The sequence below is a fragment of the Emys orbicularis genome, chromosome 2, assembly GCF_028017835.1.
Source record: "Emys orbicularis isolate rEmyOrb1 chromosome 2, rEmyOrb1.hap1, whole genome shotgun sequence".
Taxonomy (NCBI): Eukaryota; Metazoa; Chordata; order Testudines; family Emydidae; genus Emys; species Emys orbicularis.
In genome coordinates, this window is record NC_088684.1 from 181028994 (window position 1) to 181036756 (window position 7763).

Here is a 7763-nt window from a genome sequence, read left to right on the forward strand (position 1 = left end):
CCTTTAACCTCTTCAGCATTTCTCCAATGCCTTAAAGCCACAGGGCACATCATGTAACTCAAACCCCTTAATCTCTATATCATTCATGACTGAATTCCCTAAGAATTCCCTTCTGGCCAGAAGCAGAGAGCTCCTGGGAGTGTCGGCCACACCCCTGTGCCCTGGAGCAGAGAGTGCACAATGACTTTGTTCTAGTTTGCACACTTGCTAGGTCTGCGGGAGAATTCTTGTCTCCCATACAGCAGGCCTGGGCTTAATTCATGGCCAGTGCAGACCTGAGCTTTATGCTTAGATGTAGAAATTGCAGAATTTAAGCTTGAAAGAGGTCTCCATGCGCTCCTGTCCCCTTTGCCCCTGCAGCATCCCATTGGCCATAGGGATGTTCGGGGCAGGGGCAGCGTGCGGAGACACAGCCCCCCCCAGCCACAGGGATGTGCCGGCAGACACGTGGAGCGAGCACGCAGGAAGCCGCTCAGGCCTGTCGTACTGCCGGTTGTGGCAGTGGGGCCATTTTCAATCGCCCGGGGGCAGCAGGTGGGGCCGGGGGATGCGCAGGGGCGGCAAGCGGGGCCAGGGGAGAGACCCGGCTCCAAACTTTGCTGGAGCCAGGCCCCTGGGCCAGGGATATTCCTGGTGCCCAGCACCACGGGCCCATATAACTCGCCCCCTATGGCTTAGGGCCTGGGGCGTTTGGAGCTGACAGACCAAAGGTCTCTTCCCCTCCCCTGAGGGATGTCTGGCGGCTGCAGCCCGTGGATTTGTTCCAAGGGGAAGTCAGACTGAAGCATGACAAGGACAATGTGGCCTCACCCAATAGGCCCCTGGAAGAGGACGGGGCGTCTGCTCCCCAACTTGTGATGGCACTGGGCAAACCCCATGCCCTTTCTGGGACTCCAACAAGGATCTGCTCAGGCAAGCGCTGGGTGTGTCCTGCCCGGCTCCCCTCTCAGACACTCCTGGGCCAGCCAGGGACAGGAGCGAGGTCTCCAGAGACAAAACCCTGCAGTAACTCATCCCCCCGGGGAGTCTTTTCATGCCATGGAGCAGTGGATGGCCCATTAGCAAGGCTCCAAGCCAGGCCCTTGAAAGCCGTCCTCTCCCACTGGATGGACGAGGAAGTCTAGAAGCTGAAAATAAGGAGCAGGATTTTGACCAGTCTCCAGGATGCAGCTTTCCATATTAACCAAGCAGCCGGTGCACAGGGGTCCAGAAGCTGGCGATTTCTCCTGTGGCTGCTAGATGGCGCTAGATGGCCCAGTTTGGGGCACCCACGACAGAAAGGATGGCCTGCCCTGCTCAAAGGCCATCAGGACTCAGTGGCCAGGAGGGGCGCTTGGGGACAGGAGCTCTCTGTTGCTGCAGGAGAAGGAGACCCACACAGCCTGTTAAACTCCCTAAGCTGTCAGGGAAGCTGAAGGTGTCGAAAGGGGAGAGCTTTAGCCACAAGCTCAGCCAATCAGCACTGACACTCTGAGGGGTGGGAAACTGATATTTCCCCCAGATGGCCCAGAGATGGCTCAGGTCACCTGTGGGGATCACTCTCCGAGCAGCCTTCCTGCCCCATCTCTTTGGGAGGGCTTCCCACAACGCAACAAGGGCTAGAGAGCAGTGGAGGGAGGGAAGCAGAGAAAAGGGAAACCAAAAATGACGAACCCCAATGTCCCCAGTAATTCTAAGGGACAATGGCCTAAGGTGTGCGGGGGAAATTCTCGCACCTTAACCTAGTGTTTTCCATGCCTTGAATTTGGCCAGCACCAGGTGGGTCAGGCTGCCTAGGTACCAAACCTCTCTGGGGCTCTTCCCTGCTCCACAGGGACGTCTGTCTTCTCGCTATATTAGTAGTGGGAAAGGGGAAAACCTCCAGAGAGGCTCCTCCTCGCGCTCACAGACATGACCCAGAATTCTCTCTCAGTCCTCAAGGGGAGACCTTGAGGAGGAGACTCCCTGCAGCAAAGCCATTGCCCCCACCCTGCAGCCTCTTTTACCTGCCCGTTGTCATAGACTCTCTGTGAGGTCACCGCCTCCCAACCTCCTGTGACCAATCAGCTGAGGTCCTGCAAAAGGCTATTGTGATGTCACTGCCCTGGCCAGCCCCTTTGCATGTTTGAGCTGCTCTGGCTGTGTCACACCCCCACCCCCAATCATTCAGTGTTAGTGCTGGGATCAAGCAGGCGACACATGGAAACATCAGCAGCTGCTCAATGTGCCACACTCAGCTTTGCAGAGATTTGAAGACGTTAAGGCAAGACGAGACCTTTGGATCATCCAATCATAGAATCATAGGACTGGAAGGGACCTCAAGAGATCATCGAGTCCAGTCGCCTGCACTCAAGGCAAGACTAAGTACTATATAGATCATCCCTGACAGGTGTTTGTCTAACCTGCTCTTAAACATCTCCAATGATGGAGATTCCACAACCTCCCTAGGCAATTTATTCCAGTGCTTAACCACCCTGACAGTTAGGAAGTTTTTCCTAATGTCCAACCTAAACCACCCTTGCTGCAATTTAAGCCCATTGCTTCTTGTGCTACCTCAGAGGTTAAGGAGAAATTTTTTTCTCCCTCCTCCTTGTAACAACCTTTTAGGTACTGTGGCAGAGTTCTGACTTTGTCCCCGTGGGTCCTGCACTTCTAGGTGGTATATGCTAGCCTCAGTGGCTCTCTGTGACCCTCCACGTAGCCCTTCTCTCTCTAGGGCTAGGGTTACAGTCTACTCAGCCCTTTTCATCATAAGCCAGCAAGGAGGTTGGTAAGAGAATTCCCACAGTCTCTGTTGTCCCTAGGGCTTGTTTTAGAACAGTTTAGCCTCCTGTCCTGACAGGGGCCTGACTTCCCCTCCCAGGAGGTGTTCCTGTAGTGGTGGGTTGGAGGGAACCCGGGCCCGCCCTCTACTCCGGGTTCCGGCCCAGGGACCCTAATGGTAGCAGCTGTTGGCAGCCAACCTTTCACTGCCAGAGTTGCTACATTGCCCTTGGCCACTTCCCCACAGCTCTCCTGCTTCTCCCTTCTTCACCCTTACCTTAGGGCTCCCTTATCAATAACTTGAGGGTGTCTTCGTTAACCAGTCCTTCAGCCGCACTTGCTCTCCTCTGCCTGACTGGAGTGAGCCCTTTTTATAGTATCAGCAGGGCCTTAATTAGAGTCAGGTGGTCACATTAGCTTAATGGCCTCACCTGACTCTTTGCAGGTTAATTGGAGTCAGGTGTTCTCATTAGCCTGGAGCAGCCCCTGCTCTGGTCAGTCAGGGAACAGAAAACTGTTAATCCAGTGGCCAGTATATCTGCCTTCTGCTATTCTGCTGTACCCAACTGGCCTGGGTCTATCACAGTACTTGAAAACTGTTCTCATGTCCCCTCTCAGTCTTCTCTTCTCCAGACTAAACAAACCCAATTCTTTCAATCTTCCCTCATAGGTCATGTTTTCTAGACTTTTCCGCAGTACTCCTTCCTAGGCAGTCATTTCCCATTCTGTATGTGCAACTGATTGTTCCTTCTGAAGTGGAGTACTTTGCATTTGTCCTTATTGAATTTCATCCTATTTACCTCAGACCATTTCTCCAGTTTGTCCAGATCATTTTGAATGTTCATCCTATCCTCCAAAGCACTTGCAACCCCTTCCAGCTTGGTATCATCTGCAAACTTTGTAACGGTACTCTCTATGCCACAATCTAAATCACTGATGAAGATATTGAACAGAACCGGACCCAGAACTGAGCCCTGTGGGACCCCACTCGTTATGCCCTTCCGGCCTGACTGTGAACCACTGATAACTATTCTCTGGGAACAGTTTTCCAACCAGTTATGCACCCACCTTATAGTAGCTCCATCTAGGTTTTATTTCCCTAGTTTGTTAATGAGAAGGTCACGTGAGACTGTATCAAAAGCCTTCCTAAAGTCTACATATAGCATATCTACCGCTTCCCCCCATCCACAAGGTTTGTTACCCAGTCAAAGAAAGCTACCAGGGGTTGGTTTGACACGATTTGTCCTTGATAAATCCATGCTGGCTATTGCTTATCTCCTTATTATCTTCGAGATGTTTTCAGATGGATTCCTTAATTACTTGCTCCATTCTCTTTCCTGGTACAGAAGTTAAGCTGACTGGTCTGTAATTGCCTGGCTTGTCCTTATTTCCCTTTTTATAGATGGGAACTACATTTGCCCTTTTCCAGTCTTCTGGAATCTCTCCCATCTTCCATGACTTTTCAAAGATAATAACTAAAGTAAAACTAGCCCATTGGGTCTGTGAGCAGGTGAATCACCTCCCTCGCCCAGCAGCGCCCCCAGGGCAATGACCCAATGCCTCCCCCCAACCACAGGGACAGAGGCTGAATGTCCATCTGATGGCAGGTCAGGGGCTGGCGTGGAATGTGCTGGGATCTCAGCCTGGGCCCTAGTGAGGTAGGTGACCCCGTCACACACAACCACACCCAGCAAGGCCTGCTCCGATTTTCTCCCTGTTTGTCAGTCCCAGCAGAGAGACCAGGGACTCATTGGTCCATGGAGAATGGGCTCTTCTACCCCAGCTGGGGGCTGCAAGCCAATGGCCAAGGGCAGCGGGTGAGGGGAGCTTGCACTAGCGCTCCTGCAGGGTCCATGGTGTGGGATAAACAGAGAACTCCAGTGTCCAGGGCTCTCCGGCCACGTGTCCATTCCACTGCAGGAGGGGATCTGGGACCAGAGCGAGGGGGCCTGGGGCAGGAGTCTGGAAAGCAGACGTCTGGGAGAAGGAGGGAATTCAGCTGTGGTGGGGAAGCTGTGCTGAGCAGAGATGCTGCTGCAGATGCAGCTAGTTCCCTGGGTGCGATGTTGCAGCACTTTAACTACATGGTTAATACAGAGGTTCCAGCTCAGCTGAGTAAAGTGCTGCACCCATTTTAAGCAGATGTGGCTTTAAGCTGGTGTCCAAGCCCCTTCCCACTCTCAAGAAGGACTGGGCCAAAAGAGCTGATTTTCAGTGGCACTCACACTGCCCGGGTCCTGGCCACCGGTCCGGGGAGCTCTGCGATTTATTTTAAATGAAGCATCTTAAACATTTTAAAAACCTTATTTACTTTACATACAACAATAGTTTAGTTATATATTATAAACTTATAGAAAGAGACCTTCTAAAAACGTTAAAATGTATGACTGACACGCGAAACCTTAAATTAGAGTGAATAAATGAAGACTCGGCACACCACTCCTGAAAGGTTGCCGACCCCTGACCTAGGGGTTACAGTGGATGAGAAGCTGGATATGAGTCAGCAGTGTGCCCTTGTTGCCATGAAGGCTAATGGCATATTGGGCTGCGTTAGTAGGCGCACTGCCAGCAGATTCAGGGAGTTATTATTCCCCTCTATTCGGCACTGGTGAGGCCACACCTGGAGTATTGCATCCAGTTTTGGGCCCCACACTACAGAATGGATATGGACAAATTGGAGAGTCCAGGGGAAGGAAACAAAAATGTTTGGGGGGGGGGCTGGAGCACATGACTTATGAGGAGAGGCTGAGGGAACTGGGCTTATTTAGTCTGCAGAAGAGAAGAGTGAGGGGGGATTGGATAGCAGCCTTCAACTACCTGAAGGGGGGTTGCAAAGAGGATGGAGCTCGGCTGTTCTCAGTGGTGGCAGATGACAGAACAAGGAGCAATGGTCTCAAGTTGCAGTGAGGGAGGTCTAGGTTGGATATTAGGAAACACTATTTCACTGGGAGGGTGGTGAAGCACTGGAATGGGTTCTCTAGGGAGGTGGTGGCATCTCCTTCCTTAGAGGTTTTTAAGGTCAGGCTTGACAAAGCCCTGGCTGGGATGATTTCGTTGGGGTTGGTCCTGCTTTGAGCAGGGGGTTGGACTAGATACCTCCTGAGGTCCCTTCCAACCCTGATCTTCTATGATCCTAAGTCAGTCTGCTGAGGGTTGGAAAAGAAAAGTGTCAGACGTGGGAGTGGGCAGGAAATTCCCACTGAGCCTCAAAGCACAGAGTGACCTGTCCAATCTTATAGCCCTGGTTCCAGCTATTGAGAAAATTGCTTCTGGGCTTTTTCTAGGCTAGTTCAGATCATTTGTAGATGTGTCGTTTGGGTTATTTTTTTTCCCTCTCTCTCTCTCTCTTTTAGTATAGTGATGCTAAAACTTTTGTAACTAATACAGCCAAATAATGAGATGAATAGTGAAGGAGGTTTAGCTACTTCATAAGAAAATGGGTAAATTTATTTCCCTGATTTTGAGTCTTAAAAGATTTTCTGAGATTTCAATTTTTGAATGTGCAAGTGTTTTATTGCCCATCCTGAATTGGGGGGTTTCTCTCCTGGTGAAGGCTGTTTGGTCACATACTTTGATATTAGCTTCGTTTGACAGGATGTAGCTCAGATTTATTGAGGGCTTCACGAGACAAACGATCATTTGCCTGAAGAGCCTTTTTAAAATTGTATTTCACTTCAACCTTTGTCTAACCCTGTGTCATGAGATTGTTTGAACAATGGCAATTCTCGATCTCTCTCAGCAGAAACACTGAGCGTGCGAGCTAGATTCTCACGCCGAGAGGCAGAGGCTGAGACAGGGAATGAAGTTGCTGCCTGAGGCCTGCAGAGCTGTGAGATCCGGTCAGGAGTGGGGGAAGGGCTGGGAGACGGCCGGGTTTGTTCTTCAGAGCCAGACAGCTGAGGCTGAGCACTGTGAGCTCCCTGCATCAGAGCCAGAGACGAGACCTGGCCTAGGAGTGTCATGTGATCACTCCCCGAGCTCGAAAGGGGCAGGAATGACCCCCAAGAAGAATGATGGGGGGAGGGGCAGCGTCTCCTGATTGCTGTGATGACAAGGTTGGGCACAGGCAAGTGAGCCAGGAATGTCAGAGGCCACAGAGAGATAAGGAGCCCTAAAGCCTGGCTCATCACCTCTCCCCCCCCCACATCCACCTCACTGTCCTGTGTGGGGACGAGAGAGGCTCTCTCTGCCCCACTCAACCCACACTGTTTCCCTTCAGCCTGAGCACTTTGGGTTTCCTGCTCGTGGAGTGTCTGCTCTGACGGAACAGTCATTGTTCCTCTTGCTAGCAGGATTCTTGTTAACACAGTAGCAGCCAGAGGCTGTAGGGCCGTCCCGAGCTATTTTGGTGCCCTACAGGGGGGCTGTGTGGGGCCCCACCCCAGGCCTCCATGGGGAACAGGGGCTGGCCACTTTCTGTGGGAAGTGGAGTGACCCGGCCCCAGCCTGCTCCGCTCCCCTGGCTCCCAAGCTTGGGGGACGGGGGGGAACCGCCCCCCCCCAGCACTCGCCGGCGGTGCGGCTGGGAGTCGGGGAGCGGAGCAGGCTGGGGCCGGGTCACTGTACTTATGGGTGAGGGCAGGCCCGACCACTTCTGGAGTCCTCACGGGAGTGGGGGCGGAGCAGGGGCTGGTGCCCCACACAGCTGCACACTTTGCGTATGGGTAAGGACGGCCCTGAGAGGCTGCACCCAAGACTGAGGCTCTATTGCGCTCAGTGTTGTATTAGACACACACATCGTGAGAGGCAGCTCCTAGGGGAAGGAGCTTCAAGTCTAACTGTACAAAGGAGACGCAAGGAGGAGTGTGTGGGTGTCGGGAGCGTCTCCATGCTTAAGGCCGTGCTTGTAAACCAAGTTTTCAACTTCCAATATATGTGAAAAAACAACAACAGATTTTTCTTCCTCCAAATAACAGCACTTACACTTACAGTACAGGACAAGTAGCCCGAGTTCCCTGTAAGGTGCACAGCCGCGCAGCCACCCAGCAGCCTCCTTAGCGCCGCATGGGCCCTCAGACAAC